The 17,510-nt window shown below is 53.4% G+C and overlaps 3 non-coding genes across 3 annotated transcripts; 1 reads left to right on the top strand and 2 right to left on the bottom strand.

Annotated features, from left to right (window-relative positions):
• Positions 1–3,820: 3,820 nt before the first annotated feature.
• TRNAC-GCA lies at positions 3,821–3,892 on the bottom strand. The gene has a single exon. It is a non-coding gene; the product is annotated as a tRNA-Cys (tRNA).
• A 9,510-nt stretch (positions 3,893–13,402) lies between these two features.
• On the bottom strand, positions 13,403–13,484 carry TRNAS-UGA. Its single transcript has one exon. It is a non-coding gene; the product is annotated as a tRNA-Ser (tRNA).
• Positions 13,485–15,015: 1,531 nt separating this feature from the next.
• TRNAN-GUU lies at positions 15,016–15,089 on the top strand. Its single transcript has one exon. It is a non-coding gene; the product is annotated as a tRNA-Asn (tRNA).
• Positions 15,090–17,510: the final 2,421 nt, after the last annotated feature.

The raw sequence follows: 17,510 nt of genomic DNA, 5'->3' as shown, positions 1-17,510 counted from the left end.
TTCCGGTTGTGCGACCCGTCATGGAGCACATGCCAACAAGTTCTTCAGTAATTTCAAAGTTATTATCAATACCTCTAATAAAAATAAGAAGTTGGGCGATGTCTTTTAAATTGGTGCTTTCATCCATAGCTAGGGAGTAAAAGCAGAATTCACTGACTCTCTGCTTTAACTGATTACTTAGATTGGTAGAAATGTCAGCTATTCTTCTCTGTACAGTCATGCGTGATAGACTGACATTCTCAAATATTCCCCTCTTTTCTGGACATAACTCAGATACAGCAATCAAGATACAGTTTTTAAAAAACTCACCTTCTGTGAAGCATTTCCCAGCAGCAGCAATTTCCTTAGCCCTGGTCTACACTACGGGGGGGGGGGGGGAGGTCGAACTAAGGTACGCGACTTCAGCTACGCGAATAGCGTAGCTGAAGTCGAACTACCTGAGTTCGAACTACTCACCCGTCCAGACGCCGCGGGGTCGAAGTCCGCAGCTCCCCCGTTCGCGGTGGTGGAGTTCCGGAGTCGACGGGAGCGCATCCGGAGTTCGAACTATCGCGTCTAGATTAGACGCGATAGTTCGAACTCCGAGAAGTCGAACGCCACCCGTTGACCCGGCGGGTAAGTATGGACCTACCCTTAGCAATTTGAAAGCTTCCTTTAGTAACTGTATCATTCTCAGTATGTACGTATTTATTCGTCCATTCAGTGTTGAAAACGCTGTGCTCTGATTCTCTTTTTCTTTTCACTCAGGGTAGCCATTACGAAACTCAAGATTTTGTTGAATAAATTCACGCACAAGGGAAACACTCACTCACACACAAAGAGAAGAGATCTCTCACGGTGCATGGCCCGCTAGCAAGGCACTGATGGTATGTGGAAGCCTGTAGAGGGGGAAAGAAACAGCGCGCATAGGGTGACCAGATCACAGAGGTAAAATAGGACCCACCTCCTCCCCGCTCGGCCCCACCATCACACCCCTCTTCACCCCCTAGCCCCCCGCTGCCTTGCTGCAGCCCTCCTAGTCAGTCCCCCACCCACCACTCACCACTTTTCACCTCCTCCCTCCCCTGCCAGAAACCCCCATGCCAGCCCCTAGAGCCCCTGCTGCCTCACTGCTCGCCTCTTTGCCCACCCGCCCGCCTCCAACTCGCCGCTCACCCCGACTCCCCTCCGTCCCGAAGTATAAAGCCTCATTCAAAGACCCAGGGATCACTATATTACTGCACACCGCAGTCAATCAATGCAGTTGTAGATAAATCTCTGCATTATGCATTTTTGTATAACTTGTATATCACTTTATATTGAACCTTGGTAGTATGTTATAGCAGGCCCCTAAGGTAGTATAATTAAGGTAAAAGAAAAATGTCTTTTTGCTAGAAGTAGAATAAGATCTTCCCCCCACTTGGTAATCAGTTGCCCTGTTGAATGAATGAGCTGTGACTGAGGAAGGTGTGGAAGGCAGCACCTCCAGACAGCTGCAACCCTTGGAGAGGGGCTGGGAGCCAGACCAAGGATTCATATTACAAATAAGGCACAAATAGTCAACAGTGAGGATGATTCACCACAGGAACAAGCTACCAAGGAAATTGGTGGATTTGCCATTTCCTGATGTCATTTAATGAAGACTAGATGCCTTTCTGGAATGTTTGCCCCAAAAGTAGCTCTTGTGTCATACAGGAGGCCTGTGATATGCAGGGGGTCAGATTAGATGCTCTAATGGTCTCTTCTGGCCATAAAGTCGACTAATTTCAGAAAAAGTGAGTGTAGCATTGGGAGCAGCATCTGATGTTTTCCTGTCTAGCCGGCTTGCTGCCTAGAACGAACGCTCCTTGAGTGGGGTGATCCACAGGGAGTAGCTCAAACCTCCAAAGTGCCTGGCCAGGGGCAGGACATTAGCACAGCAAGGGAGGGGTGTGGCAGTGACATCACAAAGGCCTTTTGCAGGACCTCAGACTATTGGTCAAAGGTGGTTGGGAGGTGGTGACCTCACAGAGAGATGCTGACATCAGCCAGGCAGGACAGGGGTGAGGGGCCAGGGAAACCTCAGAGACCCCTGTGGCTTTGCTTCAGCAAGTCTCCTTCTCCAGGTCTCTCTTTGAGGACTGAGAGAGTATTCGGGTTCACGTACGTGAGCGCCAGGAGGAACCTCTTTCGAGTTTTCTCCTTCCCTTTTCCTGATTTTACTAGAAAACAGCTGTCCCTGTTTAGAAGGTAAGAGCCTCCTTGAGGTTTGAAACCTGTTCAGTCTGATCCATCTGGTGGCAGTTGAATTCTAGGCATGGAAAACACGAGCTTAAGGAGGCAGAATTTTATTCTGCTACCTGGGATTTTGTCCCTCAGAATCACTGGGGACATTAGGGTTTGTCCTTTTTGTTTCATCTTTTCCTCCATCCCTCCCTCCCTCCTTTCTCTTTGTCTTTTGCTTCTTTTGTCCTTTCTCCTGTTCCCCTCCCAACACCAGGAGCGAGGTGTGTGTGTGTGTGTGTGTATTGTGGGGGAGTGCTCTGCAGCTCCCACTGTGGGAGGTCCACCCAAAAATGGGGGGCGGAAATAGTGCTCGGGCAGTGATCCCCACAGGTGACCTGGGCCATCCTTTGGGCTCTCTGGTGAGAACCCTCAGCCTCTCGTCCTCGGTCTCTACCCTGATTGGCTGAGCAGGGGGTTATTGACAGGGAGGAGACTCAGTTCCTTGTTGTTCTCTTTGAAGACCAAGTAAATAAGTCATAACCAGTTCTATGTTCGATGAATTTTGCTGCTTCTCTGCATTAATGGTCTCTGAGCAGTTCATGATTCTCTTTAACATTGCAGTTCTCCTCAAATACTTGCTGAATAATTACTGTGCACTGTTGTTGGTCTGGACCTCATCTGAGAGCACTTTATTCAGGTCATTCAATGGATGAAATTCAAGATGCGATGGTTAGTTTGAAATTCAGGGCTCTTGGGTCCTATTCCCAACTCTGCCACTGACTGGCCGTGTGACCTAAGACAAGTCAATTCTCCTTTCTCAGCCTTAGCTTCTCCCTCTTTCAAGTAGGGATAATAATGATCCGCTCCTACCTACCTCACGGTGGGTGGAGGATGGGCTGGCTCTAGGTTTTTTGCCTCCCCAAGCAAAAAAATTTTGTCTGCCCTCCCATCGCCCTGCTGCCCGAGCCCTGGGCTCTCCCCTCCCCACACCTGCACCCCCTGCCTCCCCAGCTCTGGGCCTCCCACCACTCGCACCCCCTGCTGCCCCAGCCCTGAGCTCTACCCCCTGACCCTCACCCCCCTGCCACCCCAGCCCTGGGCTCTCCCCCACACACCCCCTGCTGCCCCAGCCCTGGGCTCCTACCCCCACCTGCACCCTCCTTCCACCCCAGCTCTGGGTCACTGGTAACTTGCTCCCAGTTTAATAGAATAGAAAAAAGAGAGGATTGAATGTGTAACAGGGAGTTTGGTAAATCTTGGTTATTTTATTTTTGCAACAGGCTCCTGTCCACCTCCAGTAGAATTTTCAGTCCCAATGGCAACTTACTTACCAAATGTAATACAGACTAGTCCATTCCTCCCAAGTGGATGTGGTTCTTGTTCTTCTGCACATTGTAGCCCGTGGAGGCCAAGGACCTGCAAATGTGTCTTCGTGGGCCTTTGTTTAATTGGTGAAAACATAAACTAGACACTTAGAGGATTGGAACTGCTTTCATCGGAGGGACATGTTTGCTAGGTTTTTATGTATTTGCACAGGAAAATGTTGAGTGTTTCCATTCATTTCAGGCGTCCCTAGAGCTCCTGAACATAATGGAAATGGATATGCAATTATTTTTGTTGAAGAACCAGGCTTTTAAGGGAGTACTTGGATTTGAACCAAGGACCACTTGATCTGCAGTCAAACGCTCTACCACTGAGCTATACCCCCTGACAATTACATTGGCAAGTCAGTGATCTTAAGGATCTTGAAACCTGAGAGTGGAGTTCGTTTCTTCCACACCAGTATTGCTGTCTGTGCATTCCGGAGCTATGGGGTGAGTGGGGAAGGCCCACAACTAGCTTGTCAGTATCAACAAAGGAGCAGCCGACATCAGGACCAACGAGATGTGCTGGTGGCCCATTAAGAAGAACGCACTCTCCCAGAGACTTCTCGGCGAGGGCACGGTACACAATGGGGGCTACCTACCCGCCACGTCCCAGCAAGGGTCTTTCTAGTCCCACTTCAGTGTTACCCAATTTGTAATCAGTCTTTGGCCCAGATTCCCTCCCTGAGCAGCACCAGCACATACCTAGGCCCCCTGCTAGTGTCAAATCTGCCTTGAGCTGGGACCCAGCTTGGCAAAGAGCCTGCAGCCCCCTCTGTGCTGGAGGAGTGGGAGCAGCCCTGGCACTGGGCAGGGCAGCCCTGAGGGAATGAACCCAATGTGCCCGTGAGGCCCTGATCCAGAACCTCTGCCAGGCAGCTTGTGCTGCTTGGGCGTCTCTAGTCTCCAGCGAGGATTCAAAGCTTCTCTGCTCCAGGGGAACCCCGGGGGGAGGAAGGCAGGGCTCCTGCAGGATAAATCTTCCTGCTGGCAGAGCTCCAGTCCCCTCCTCATGGGCACAGGGTGTTGCACACGGCACCCACCACATGCACACACCCCTTTGCGAGGAGAATCAGCTCTGAGATATTGGGATGTAACCCTTCCCACCTCCTCCCTGCAAACCTCCTGGCTTCAGTGAGGGAATGGGGGCGTGAGGGGCTAGTGCGGTAACAGCAGCAGCGTGGCCGTGGGGCTCGGCCGGTGGCTGGGGCCAGTCGCCTGAGCATGAACCCAGCCGACCCCAGGAGATGGACCCGGGTCACCAGCCCAACCCACCACGCGGCTGCTGCCGCTGCCCCGTTAGTGCGCGAGCTCCCACAGACCACGCTGGGGAGAGCCCCCAGCTGCAGGGAAGACGCCCCTGAGTGCCTGGCAGGGCCCAGCTCCTGGCTGACCTGCACTGCTGGGGATCAGGGGGCTGGGTGATGGGGGGTGTTGGCTCTGGGGTGGGACTGTCACTTCCCCCCCTGCCAAGCCAACAGGATCACAGCAAACGAAACCAGCTCGGCCAGCAGGGGAAGAGTTCAGTCCAGGGCCTGGTGCATTCTGGGAGGAGGGGCGGTGCAGAGAAAGGGCAGATACGAGGCTGCTCTGAACACTCCGCGCAGAACTGCCTGTCCTGTCCCGCAGCCCCTGGTACAGGGGGCTTTTCGCCATAGTTTTAATCAGGCCAATAAATTGAAACAAACCCCTGTTAAATCATTGCTCAGCCCGAGTCCTTCACCCACATTCCTTAGGGCATTGGGTGTTTCATTTCCTGCCTCCATTTCACACAGAGACACAATTTCCTTTGCACACATCCATGAACAGCAAAACCTCCCTGTGTCTCTGGTCTGAGCCAGGGCATTCGATTCCAGTGAACCCTTCTCTCCTGCAATGCGATGGTCAGACAGAGGGGACGTGGCACCTGCATCCCTGCCAGGGGGATATTGGCTCGGCTCTTTCTTTCTGCTGCTGTTGTTAGTCCATGAAACATGAAGGGTGGAATGCAAGGCTGAGTTCATGCACCAGCCCACTGAAAAAATTTCAGTGCCCCAGAGAAATCCTGCCGCCTGCTATTGGAACGATGTGCTGGAGATTTGACTAGGAAAGGGACTGTCTGAATTGCCAGAGTGGGGAATGAACAACAATCTACAGCAATGTCATTAACACAAACACATCCTGCTCCAGCGGGAAGGGAAATGGGCAGGAATTCTCACTGTTCACCCAAGGACACACTTACACAGATGCGCAGCCGTGAGTGTGCTGGGGGAGCTGGTCTGGGCAAACAATTTGAAGTGACAATTCAGTGAGAACAGAATCATCATGTAATGACACACATGTACATCAAGTAGTTGTGGCTGAGTGGTTAAGGCGATGGACTAGAAATCCTTTGGGGTCACCCCGCGCGGGTTCTAACTATGCAAGCACTGCACTGTTGTTATGATTATTGTAGTCTTAGTGCATGAGCATCCAGAGTGCAAACTGGAGCCAGATCTACTTTCACTCTGTATGCACTTAAAATGCTGCTGTGGTACTGCTATAGCACTTTGGAGTAGACAGTGACTGGAGGGGTCTTCCCATCCCTGTAATAGCTGCATTGACAGAACAATTCTTCCATTTCTTTAGCACTATTTAACCAGGGCTTAGGTCACCTTAACTATATGGGTTTGGGGTGTGAGTTTTTCACACCCTGGGAGACATCGCTCTGCTAGTGAAGTGCCCAGTGTACACCAGCCCTTAGATCTCTCTTGGTATTTCAATGCAGGCACTGACCTGTGAAAGGAAAACATCAGCTAACAAACACAGGGACTGAATTCCCCACATTTAATCTCGCTGCACTTTCCAGAAAGTCACGAAATTCAATTCATTCTTGCTAGGACAGAGAAAAAATAAGTGGCACTAAGTTTTTGGCTTGGTTAAATCAAATTAAGTGTTTAATCAATATAGTAAAAATCTGTACTGATTCCTCTAACTAACACCATCACATGAAATAGGAACAGAGACAAAGCTTGTCAGTGATGACTAATTTCACAAATGATCTTCCCATTATTAATTTCCACGCTGCCCCCATTGGAGGTCTGGGCGTCGCCAGTGTCATTGCTCTGCATTCACCGTCCCCTTAGAATTGTTCTCGGACATTCGCCTTCCTCTGCAGCATGGGGCACGGGGTCACTTGCTGGAGGATTCCCTGCATGTTGAGGTCTTTAAACTACGATTTGAGGACTTCAATAACTCAGACATAGGTTAGGGGTTTGTTACAGGAGTGGGTGGGTGAGATTCTGTGGCCTACGTTGTGCAGGAGGTCAGACTAGATGATCATAATGGTCCCTTCTGACCTTAAGTCTATGAATCTATTCCCAAATTTGGAAAATTGTGCAGTTCAGAATGTGAATAGTGACCTCGTCTCCTTCCTGCACCTGCTGTACATTGCTCCACAGCAGCTTCTCCCCCTGCAGAGTCACCCCAGCACTGCAGTGCAGCCGCCCAGGGTTCAGTAGGGGCCCCTGGCAAGGACCGTGGGTGCAGCTAACAGCCCGGTGTGCCTGGCAGTGAGGCAGCTGTAAAAAAGCAACCCGACCCCACAAGTACAGAGACTGAATTCCCCAACTTTAACATCATGACCCCCTGTAGAAAGCCACACGTGTCAGTTGTAATTTCACAGGGAGATGCTAAAATCAGGTGACACCAATTTTTAAGTTGAGTAAATAAAGTTGAGGAGATAGTTATTAACCTCACAAAAATATACTAAAGATCCCTCAACATAACACCTGAAGGTGCAATAGGAACAGAGACAAACCTTGTCAGCAAAGGCTCATTTCCCAAACAATCCTCAAAATATTACTAATTCCCACCCCTCCTCCACAGGAGCTCTATGCAGTGTAACTGTTCTGCAGGCAGCTTCCCATTAAATGCTGTTGTGGGACATTCCCAGACCTGGAAATGTACCAACGACAGAATTTGAAGAGCAAACCTGGCTCCTCGCACCAGGCGGAATTTGAGTGTTTTGTCCCTTTCACTTAGTCTTTGTCAATAGTACAGACGCCATGGTGGACTCTAGGTTCTGCTTGAGGGATCCTGGCACAGGGGCTGGTGGGGGAGAAAGGATTGTAGATTCTGACCTGTGCTCTGGAGAGGAGGTAATAAGTGAAGGGGGCATTTTTGAATCCTCCCCTCCTCAGGGTCCCCTGGGCTGGGATTCTACATTCCACAGGCCAAATGAGGGGGTGACACCACTTGGTTAATGAAAACCAGTGGTCTAGGTGAGGTTTGAACTCACAACCTCATCACAGCGCCTCTCAGCACTGCTCTATAAGTACTGTCTGCTAACATATTGCACCACTGGAGCACCTCCTAAATGTGATTCTCCAAGACCCCTAGGTTGATACAGGCAAGGAGTGACCCTAAAACATTCTCAGTGGGGCTGAGAGCAGGTAGTGACAAGTGTTGGTACTTGGTGGGGTGGATTCTTCTTAAGGGTTCCAGGCCCCATTTGACCCTTTTGTTCTTCCCTGTGTAATAACAGAGCTGGTTAAGACTCAATGGAGAGTCTTGCTGCAGACCAACAGATCTGAAATCACTGAGAACCAGCTCTAAGCATTAGTCCTGCTTTGGGACAGTGTCTCTCATGCAAGAAACTGCCCAGTCTGCGCTAGCAGTGAGGCTCCCTCACTAACAGCTGAAATCAGGGAGAGCTGTGTGAAGTGCAGGGCCCCAGGGGTGCCTGGACAGGGGGGAACAACACCCCAGGACTTTTAAAAATGGGAGGGCTCTGCCTTGCCACTTTGTAATGACCATAAGGGCGAGTGAGGGTGGGGAGGGGACGGAGAGCAGTGAGCGGGAGGAGGAGTCTGGGGGTAAGAGGCAGCGTAGGAGCGGGGCCTTGGGGAGAAGGGGTGGGGCAGGGGTGTGTCCTCGAGTGGAAGGGGTGGGGCTACTGTTCGGGCTCTGGTGGCTGCTACTTTTAGGGAGCCTGTTCCGCTCCTGGTGGGATCACAAGACGTCCCAGAGCAGAGAGGGTGGCCAACAGAGCGGTGACAGGGTGGAACGGCAAGTGACCAGCAATGTGGCCAGACAGCGGAGGGAGAAAGGGGCTTTCCCCCCAGGAGATGAGAGGTGAACTCTGGATTTTTATTGACCCAGGTCAGCAGCTGTGGGTGAGGTGCAGTGAAGGGAGGGGCACATCCACAGAGCTTCTGGTGTCTGGATTTAGGAGCCCGAGGCAAAAGGCCACTGCCCAGCGCACTGTGGGTGGGTGTTTTGCTCATAGTGTTGTGTTATGAATCCTGATTGTGGTGTTTTCCCAAGTTAATACAAGGTGATTTTCCTCCTTTTTCATAAAGTTTCTTTTCTACACTCAGTGGTTGTGAGTGGGGAAAGTATCACCTCTTAGAGGCACCCAGTGGCCAGGGTTAGTTTCCCCAGGTTACTGGGTGGGGGCTTAAGCAGATTGTGTGTTGTATTGTTGAAGAGGAGCCCCAAGCACCCAAACAGGGAACTGTAATTTCAACCTTCAGAGTAAGAGCCAGAGGTGCTGCCAGCTGAGCTAGCCAGGCCGCCTAAACATATTAACCCCTTTCACCGCAAGAGCAAACACCGGGTACTTCTGTGCTTCTCAGCAGCTGGGAAAGAGCCTCTTGGGGGAAATATCTCCTGCCCCACCGCCAAAAGGAGCCCTTCAGTGGGAACGGTCAGAAGCCCCACCTGCTTTCCAACCACCTTGTGATGCTGGCCACAGAATGAATGCTGGTCTGTGGGTGGCCTTCAGTGGGGGTTCGGCATGCCAGGGAGCAGGGAGCAGGCTGGCCGGGTGTCTTTGTGGCTGTCTGCTGGCCACTCATAGGCATGGTTCTCCCCTCCTCTTGCCCTTGGTTGCTCTGTGGCTTTTAAGCCTTCCCTTGGAGCTGTCAGCACCAGCCGCCTCTGTCCTAGGTGCCCAGAGGAGGAGAGGTGTTGCTGGGTCACTTTTACAGATGCCCCTTCCCTGCTACTGCCCTTGCTCAGCTGCACAGAGGAGCTTCCATCCCCAATCCCTGCCTGTCACTGCCCAGCAGCCCTCTGGCACCATTCCTGAGGGTCACCCTGCCTTGCTCTCTTCCTGCCATGTTGGGAAAGACAGCTCCCATCTCTCCTTGTTAAAGGTGTGTTGGGCTCTAGCCTGCGACTCTTCCTCCCTCCTGACTATTAAGCCTGGCCCTGGCCCTCCTTCCTTTAAATGCCATGTGGGCAAGAGGAAGAGTGTGGCAGCTGCAGGGACCAAAGTTGTGGGCATCAGGTGAAGCAGCGAGAAACAACCATATGATCAATCCACAGGACTCTCTAGCCAGACTGTTAAGTTCTAGGACCCCAACCTATAGCAGCCAATCCATTGAACCAGACCAAAGACCTATCTCCAGTGGGCATCAATCACCCAGCATGAGGGGAAAAACTCACTCTAGTTCACCCTGTGAGGGGGTAGCCAAGCACATTGAGCTCCAGGGCTTTGCAGCAAGCTAACATATCTCCAGGAGGTCCCACTGAGATGTGAACTCAGATTCCAGGATTCAAAGTCCTGAGTGCTGCCCATTACAACATGGGACCTGCTGCTGTTTCACTGTCTAGACCTCTGTGACTCTTGGCTGGTTTGCACTCTGCACTTATTGCTTCCCACCAGTGGCTTCCTCTCGCGGGACCCTCTCTCCTCCTCCATCCACTGTGGTCCTGCTTTACCGGATCCGCGGGTCCTGCCCTGAGTCCCCGCATCCCCCTGCTTTGTCTCCATTCCCTGCAGGCTGCAAAAATGTCAGGGGAGGCCACCCCTCCCTTCACTTCGTGCTCCCACTCAAATCGGCCAGCTGCAGCCTCATCTCCTGGAACTCGGCCAGCTGTCGCTTGATCTGGTCGTACAGTCACATGCTGACTGGCTCCCCTGCCTGGATGCTCTTGTGGAAATCCCACAGGCGATGCTGCAGGACTTTGCACTGTTGGTTTCTTTAAAGTTGTGGTGCATGCCCGACCGCTGGAACAAAGCCACCAACTCCTCCCTCACCGACTCCCACCAGTCCCCCTGGTAACCACAGAACCCTCTGATGCTTTCCCGTTCTGCCAACACCGCCAGGCCTCGCCCCCCTGCTCCTTTATCTTGCAGGCTCTGGATGTTCAGCTTCCAATATCCTCTGCCCTGGGTCAGGGAATTGCCCACATTGAGCACACGGTGAGAGATGTGTGATCCGAACTGTCCATTGGCACCACCCTGCACTGGGCTGTCGACGCGCTCTCCTTCACGTAAATCCGGTCAATGCGACTCCTGGCCTGTCCTCGCAGAAAGATGTATCCCCTCTGCGGCTGGGGTGAGCTCGGGTCAGAGGAATAGGAGGCTATCGCCCACCCTCCACTGGTTCCACTGTGGAGAAACACGTCCTCTAAGCCAACCTCACTACAGACCTGCACCAGGTAGTGCTCATCATAGAAGAGTTTCCTCTGACGGTCGGGAAAACAGGACCAGCAGTCCTCAGGCCGGTGCAACAATTGAAACCCCGCCCCCGACACCAAACACCGTGCGGTCCAGAGGAAGCCAGTTTCTTCCATAGAACTTTCCTTTAACGCCTTAACTGGGAACCATACACACTAATATCGCAGTAACCAGTGCCATGGAGCTCAAGCCCACCAGTAATGACCTCCCTGGTCTGAGCTCCAGCCCCTTCTGTACTCGCACCATGAATGTGAAGAACAAGACTTCAACGCCATCATTCTTCACTTGCCTGGAGGACCAAAGAGATGGGCCCTTCCTCCAATCACCCTCTGCCCATCAAGCTATCCTACACTTGTTAATGTGCATTTCCTGTACACCCACCCTGTCCAAGCCCAGCTGCTCCAAGGCACTGAACATCAAGTGCCTCCTCCTGGGCCCCCAAACCTCTGCCGTGTTCCACATGGCCACTTTCACAGACGCCCCTTCCCTGGTACTGCCCTCGCTCAGCTGCACAGAAGAGTTTTCATCCCCTATTCCTGCCTGTCACTGCCCAGCAGGCCCCTGGCACCATTCCTGAGGGTCACCCTGCCTCACTCTCTCCCTGCCATATTGGGTCCACCAATAACTCATGTAGGAGAGACAGCTCCTGTCCTTCATTGTTAAAGGTCAGGCCAGCCAACTAGGGGCAGAAGCCCACAGTATCTTTTCCTACTGCAGAGTCCAAGCTCAGAGACTCACCTTGGGTGCAGGCACTGCTGTGCTTCCAGAAAACAAGCCATCACTGCACAAAGAGGGATGAATAATCCACCAAAACCTGGGATTAAACTAGGGATCTTTGGATCATCACTCTAACGCTCTCCCAACTGAGCTACTTAGGCAGCTGTTGGGGACTATTTGGGCCTGTTACTTCTCTGTTCGGGATGTTTTTGCAGCAGTTGCACACAAAAAGGACGTCATTGTGAGCGGCCCATGAAGACAAGACTCGCTTTTGCCTGCCTTGCTCAGCTTGACTTGCTGCCTCACCCCGTTCCTGCCCTAGTGCCCGGGTTGACCTGGTGGTGGAAGGGGAGTGGGGGCCAGTGGTGCGGGGAGGAAGTTGAGCTGGACCCTGAGCTAGACTAGACCCTGGCGGTGAGAGTCTGGCCACCACTTGCCGCCCGCCTCTGTTGTCCTGGCTTCCCCCACTGGGCGTCATTTCGGGAGGGAAGTGGGGCTTCTGCCTCCCCTCCCCGATTTTCACACTGCAGAGGAGTGCGAACAGGAAAACGAACGGCTGCTCCACACCCCCACCGGAGGAACCTGGCGCCCTTAGCTGTGGGGAGTAAGAAGTGGCTGTTGGCTGACAGGGCCTGTCCCCCAGGAGCTGGAACAGCAGCTGCCACCTCCCCCTGGGCTCCAGGCTGTGGGAAATGCTCATTGCCAGGCTGCATGGGCGGCTGCTGCTCCCTGCTCTGGAGAGCGTCTGTATTGCTCTGTCAACCCCCCGTCTTCACTGAGCCAGTCTGGTAAGGTCCCAAGTGCCCCCTCCGGCCTGGCAGCTGAGAGTCTGTGCAGACATCAGCCCCCCTGCCAGCCCCACAGGCAGCAGCAGCGCCAGCCCCCCAGCACCACAGGGGCACTCAATGCACTTCCTGTGGGGAAATGGCTCCTTGGCGTCCAGCTGCTAGAGTGAGAGCCAGGAGAGAGCAGTGTCTGGCTCACCGTGGGGAAGAGAAGAGACCTGGTGAGTGCGGATCTCCCTCAGCCTCCCCCGCAATGCTGGTCAGTTTTATTGTCACTGTGATAGTCAATGCTTCCCTTCAGGGCCGGCCCTAGAGGGGTGCAGGGCCCAGGACAAATCCTCCCATTTCTGCACCAGGCCCCGCACCCACTCCATCCCTTCCCCCAAGCCCCCACCCCTGTCCCATCTCTTCCCAGCCTTCACCTTCCTGCCCCATTCCTCTCCCTCCCCCACCTCTTACTGTCCCTTCTCCTCCCACTCCCTGCCCAGCGCCTCCTGCACCCCACTGAACAGCTGATCACTGGCAGGTGGGAGGTGCTGAAGGGGAAGAGGAGGAGCTTGTCAGCAAGGCCTGTAGTGGGGGGGTGGAGCTGGCTGCCAGTGGGCGCTGAGCACCTATTTTTTCTCTGTTGGTTCTGCAGCCCCGTAGCTCCCATGGAGTCACTGACTCGGCTCCTTTCACACCCTAGAGAGAGGAGCAGAACCAGGGCTATGGCTGATCTATGGGGCACTAGGTGAGTGGCAGAGGCTACAGGTGCTGAGAGTTTGCCTGACCCCTCAGGGACACAGTGTGAGGTGGTGTCCCCGGGATCTCGATGAAAGGAGCAGAACAGGATTTACTTGGGTTGGGGAGAGAATTGAGAGTGTCTCAGGGGGTTGTACAGAGGTGTTGCCCTGGTGAGAGACTGGCTAAAACACAGGCCTCGCTGTGAGCAGGATTCAAACCTGCGCAAAGGAACCCTATTGGATTTCAACTCCAACACCTTAACCACTTGGCCATCACAGCTGTGAACACAAAATTGCCCCAATGCCAGAGAAACTGGTAAAGAATCACAATGCCCAGGCATGAAGTCATCTGAACTACAGAATTCCCACCGCAAACCTGGCTCCCAAAGCACAGGCGGGATTGGGGGTTTGTTCTCTTTGCTTAGCCATGTGCAGTCACACAGCAGGATGTGGCTGGTGGGACAGGGATACTGAATGCTCAAGGGTCAGACCCAGGAAGGTTGAAGCTATATAAGCTTCTTGCCCTGCAGACAGCCTGCTCAGAGAAAGGAAACTCCCGCAGAATCCGGACTGGCTGTGTATAGCACACTTCCACAGCATTGCCCAGCGCCCCAGCGACAAGCCAGAGCTGTGGTCTGGGAGTGAGAGGCACAGGCAGAGCGCTGACTGGGAGCTCAGGGCTGGGACAGCAGGGGCTGCGGGCTGGGAGTCAGGGGCACCGGCAGAGCATTTCTTTGAACCGATTTAAATCTCAGGTTTGATCATTCCTGGGACTGGACCCAGCTACGACTCTCGGGCATCACTGAAGTGTTCTTGAAATCAGGTTCCAGCTTTGTCGGGCCCCCTCCTTTTCTGAGCTGGGCTGCAGCCCCTGACGCAGCCGCCGGCCCGCCTGCCGCGGAGAGCTGGGCCCAGCAGAGGCCCCGGCGGGGACGGGCAGCACTTGGTCATGGTCTATTGGTGGGGCTGGCGGGTGGGCTCTTAGCGCTGAAGAGCCTGGGCTGTCCAGGGGAGTGCACCGGGCCAGGCAGGCAGGCAGCGGGAGGGGCCCGACTGGAGGGCTGGAGCCACATGAGCATATATGCGAGCAGAGCATTGTGGGAGAGGAAGCAGGAGTAATCAACTGTATTTTCCTGTTTATTCTGGATCAAGGACAGAATAACTGTTACCTGACATTTGAGTCCTGAGAGCTTCACCCTCGCCTGAAAAGTACTCACCACTAAGGGGCATAGGTTCCAAACGCCAAAACTGGGTAAGAGAAAGGAATGAATGTGTGTTGGACCGCTGCACGTGCTTGATGTTCTTTCTGCTGTCCCTGGTGTGGAAAGAGAAAGGCAGTTTTGAATCTCTTCAAATTGTTGTTAGTGCTCCAGTTGCTCACCCTACGCTTATGCTATTCCATCTCTTTCATGGTGGATTTTGGTCCTGAGAGATAAAAGGTTGCTCTGTGTGTGGTTTTATGGAGTGAGGTAGCAAAGGTTAGTTGCAGAGGAGGTGCATGTGTCACAGAAGTTGTGCGACCCCCCCACCACAATGCTGTGGTCCCAGAGTCCAGATTTTGCATCAACCCACCCACTGACCTGTGACTAACAATCTCGCTCTGCTAACTCTTCCAGCAAAATGGGCCAAAGAAAGCGTATGCGAGCGCTGTACCACAGCCCCGGTGGTCTTTTCGGTTCCTTCCCACAGAACTTTCACTCCATAGCAGTCGAGTTCCTTGCTGTTGCTTGTCTAACCACTGCATGCATGTGCTATACCGTACCCTGAGCTGATTCCCGACGTTTGTGCTCAATCCAGCTTTGCCCGTCTGTGTCTCTGTGGCGCAATGGGTCAGCGCGTTCGGCTGTTAACCGAAAGGATGGTGGTTTGAGCCCACCCAGGGACGTAGCAGGGATAAGCCCGTGCTGCTTCCCCGAGGCCTGCGGGGAGCCTCAAAGGTCCCATTTTGCTGCCCCTTGGCCTCAGTGCTTTCAGCTGGTGGCCTGAAGAGCGGACTGGATGCCATTCAGAAACCCATCTGCCAGCAGCCGTGCCGGAGGCTCAGGCTTAATCCTCAAGGCCGAGCACAAAAACTTTCACCTGGGAACATTTCGCTCCCTTCCCGCCTCCGCCCAAGCGGCAAGTGAGAAGCGGAGGAGACAGGCCGGCTCAAAGACGCCTCCCTCCCACTTCCCTGTATGCTGTGCAAAGCTCTTGGCCTGCCTCATGCCTTGTCAGGAAAGCACGGCCATGCGGCCAAAGCCTGAGTCACATCCGCGGCCTGGCCCGCCCCGCCCCGGCTGACAGCGCGCAGAGCCACGCGAGTCAATGGCAGGTCGAGTCGGGAGCCTCAGCTCTTTCCCCTGACAGCCACACACACAGCGCTGCCTAGCGCCCCCAGAGCCTCCCTCGTGCTCTCCCGCAGCAGCCGCCTGCCGGTGTGGGTGGGAAAAGGGGACCAGGAAGCACTGCGGCCTCATTCCGGGACAGGAGGCCCTCGCCACGCCCAGGCCTGCCTCTTGCCTTCAGCCCAGGCAGCTCCCTGGCAGGCCGCCGCTTCGCCTCAGCCACCTCTTGCCTCATGGCCCAGGCTCTCAGTGCTGTGCTAGTCACTGCCTGGCTTGAAGGCCCAGAGAGAAAAGGATCAAGCGCACACTTAGCAGAAGATGGTTTCGATCCATCGACCTCTGGGTTATGGGCCCAGCACGCTCCCGCTGCACCACTCTGCTGGCTTTTCACCCCCACCCCACTATCCGGATTAGTGCCTTACGAGCTCTCGCGCTGGCAGGCAGATGTGCAGGCTGCTAGGCAGCTGCCCTGGTCACAGGATTGTACAGCTTCTACAGGATAAAAGGGATCTATTTGGGGATTGGACCCCATTGGGACCTGGGTAGCTGAATGCCGGAGACGGGAGCACTTCTTAAACTGTTTTCAGTTAAGCCTTCAGCTTGTGGGGGACGAGGTTCAGCCTTGGATCCGTGTCTGCAGCAGGCAAGCGCCTCTGGCTCAATCGCCCCCCCACCCCCACCCCCACCCCCACCCGCACCCCGCAGTATTAGCAGACTGAGATACCGAGCAAACGCACACGCCTTGCAAAGGAACAGGAGCCGGGATCTCAAACAAATGTCAACATTTTATTAAGATGATGTTCAAAGAAAAAAAAGTGTATGGTACAGTGTTTAGGCGTAGAAGTTTCTGGTGATCAGGGAACAACGTACAGACTACTCAAGGGGTGTGAAGTTCGGTTTAAGATCGGGTGGCATAAGGAATACATAATCTGCAATGGCCCCGACTGGGGGGCAAAGGGTTAACGTACAGACACTGAGTTAGGAGGGTATGTTGTCCATGTGAGGGCTATGTTCAGGAGCGGAGTATAAGGAGCGGATACGACGATGAGGATGAATTGACGGGCATTTGGTGAGTTTTAACGTTCAGTGTTTTTGAATCTTTGCCACAATCTAGTTGAAGCAGGGTCAGTATGAACTCTCCCCTGCCATCTGTTGGTGATGTGTTGTCAATGCCTTTTGGGGTGATGTCATTTGCATGGTCACACCCACCCCGGATTGCATGATGGGAGAGCTTGTCCAAATGGTCATTTCAGCTGCTGTGGGATCCCCAGTCTCTTTGTTATTGGGGCAGGAGTAATCCAGTGTATTTTCCCATTTATTTTGGATCAAGGACAGAGCAACTATACCTGGCATTTGAGGCCTGAAAGCTTCACCCTGGCCTGGAAAGTCCTCACCATTAAGGGGTATGGGTTCCAAACGCCAAAACCTGGGGGCAGGTAGAAATGGATGTTAGTTTGCTTGTCTGCTGCTGCTTTCGTTTCCTTTCTGCTGTCCCTGGTGTGTAAAGACAGAGGCATTTTTGAATCTCTTAGAGTTGTTGTTGGTGATGCAGTAGCTTGCCCTAAGCTTATGCCATTCCATCTCTTTCACTGTCTATTTTGGTCCCGAGAGGTAAAAGGTTGCTCTGTGTGCGGGCTTATGGAGTGAGGTAGCAAAGGTTGGTGGTGGTGCATGTGGTGCATGTGCTACCAAAGTCGTGACCCTCTTTCCACCAGCCCAGCTCTGGTTCCAGAGTCCAGAATTTGCATCAACCTACCCACTGACCTGTGACTAACCATCTCGCCCTGCTAACTCTTCCAGCAAAACAGGCCAAAGAAAGTGTATGCAAGCGCTGTACCACAGCCCCGGTGCTCTTTTCGGTTCCTTCCCACAGAACTTTCACTCCATACCAGTCCATTTCCTTGCTGTTGCTTGTCTAACCACTGCGTGCGTATGCTATACCGTACCCTGAGCTGATTCCTGACTTTTGTGGTGTTGAT

The sequence above is a fragment of the Mauremys mutica genome, chromosome 22 (assembly GCF_020497125.1).
Source record: "Mauremys mutica isolate MM-2020 ecotype Southern chromosome 22, ASM2049712v1, whole genome shotgun sequence".
Classification (NCBI taxonomy): domain Eukaryota; kingdom Metazoa; phylum Chordata; order Testudines; family Geoemydidae; genus Mauremys; species Mauremys mutica.
The sequence above is the reverse complement of the archived record's forward strand: the minus strand, read 5'-3'. Positions and strand labels throughout refer to the sequence as shown.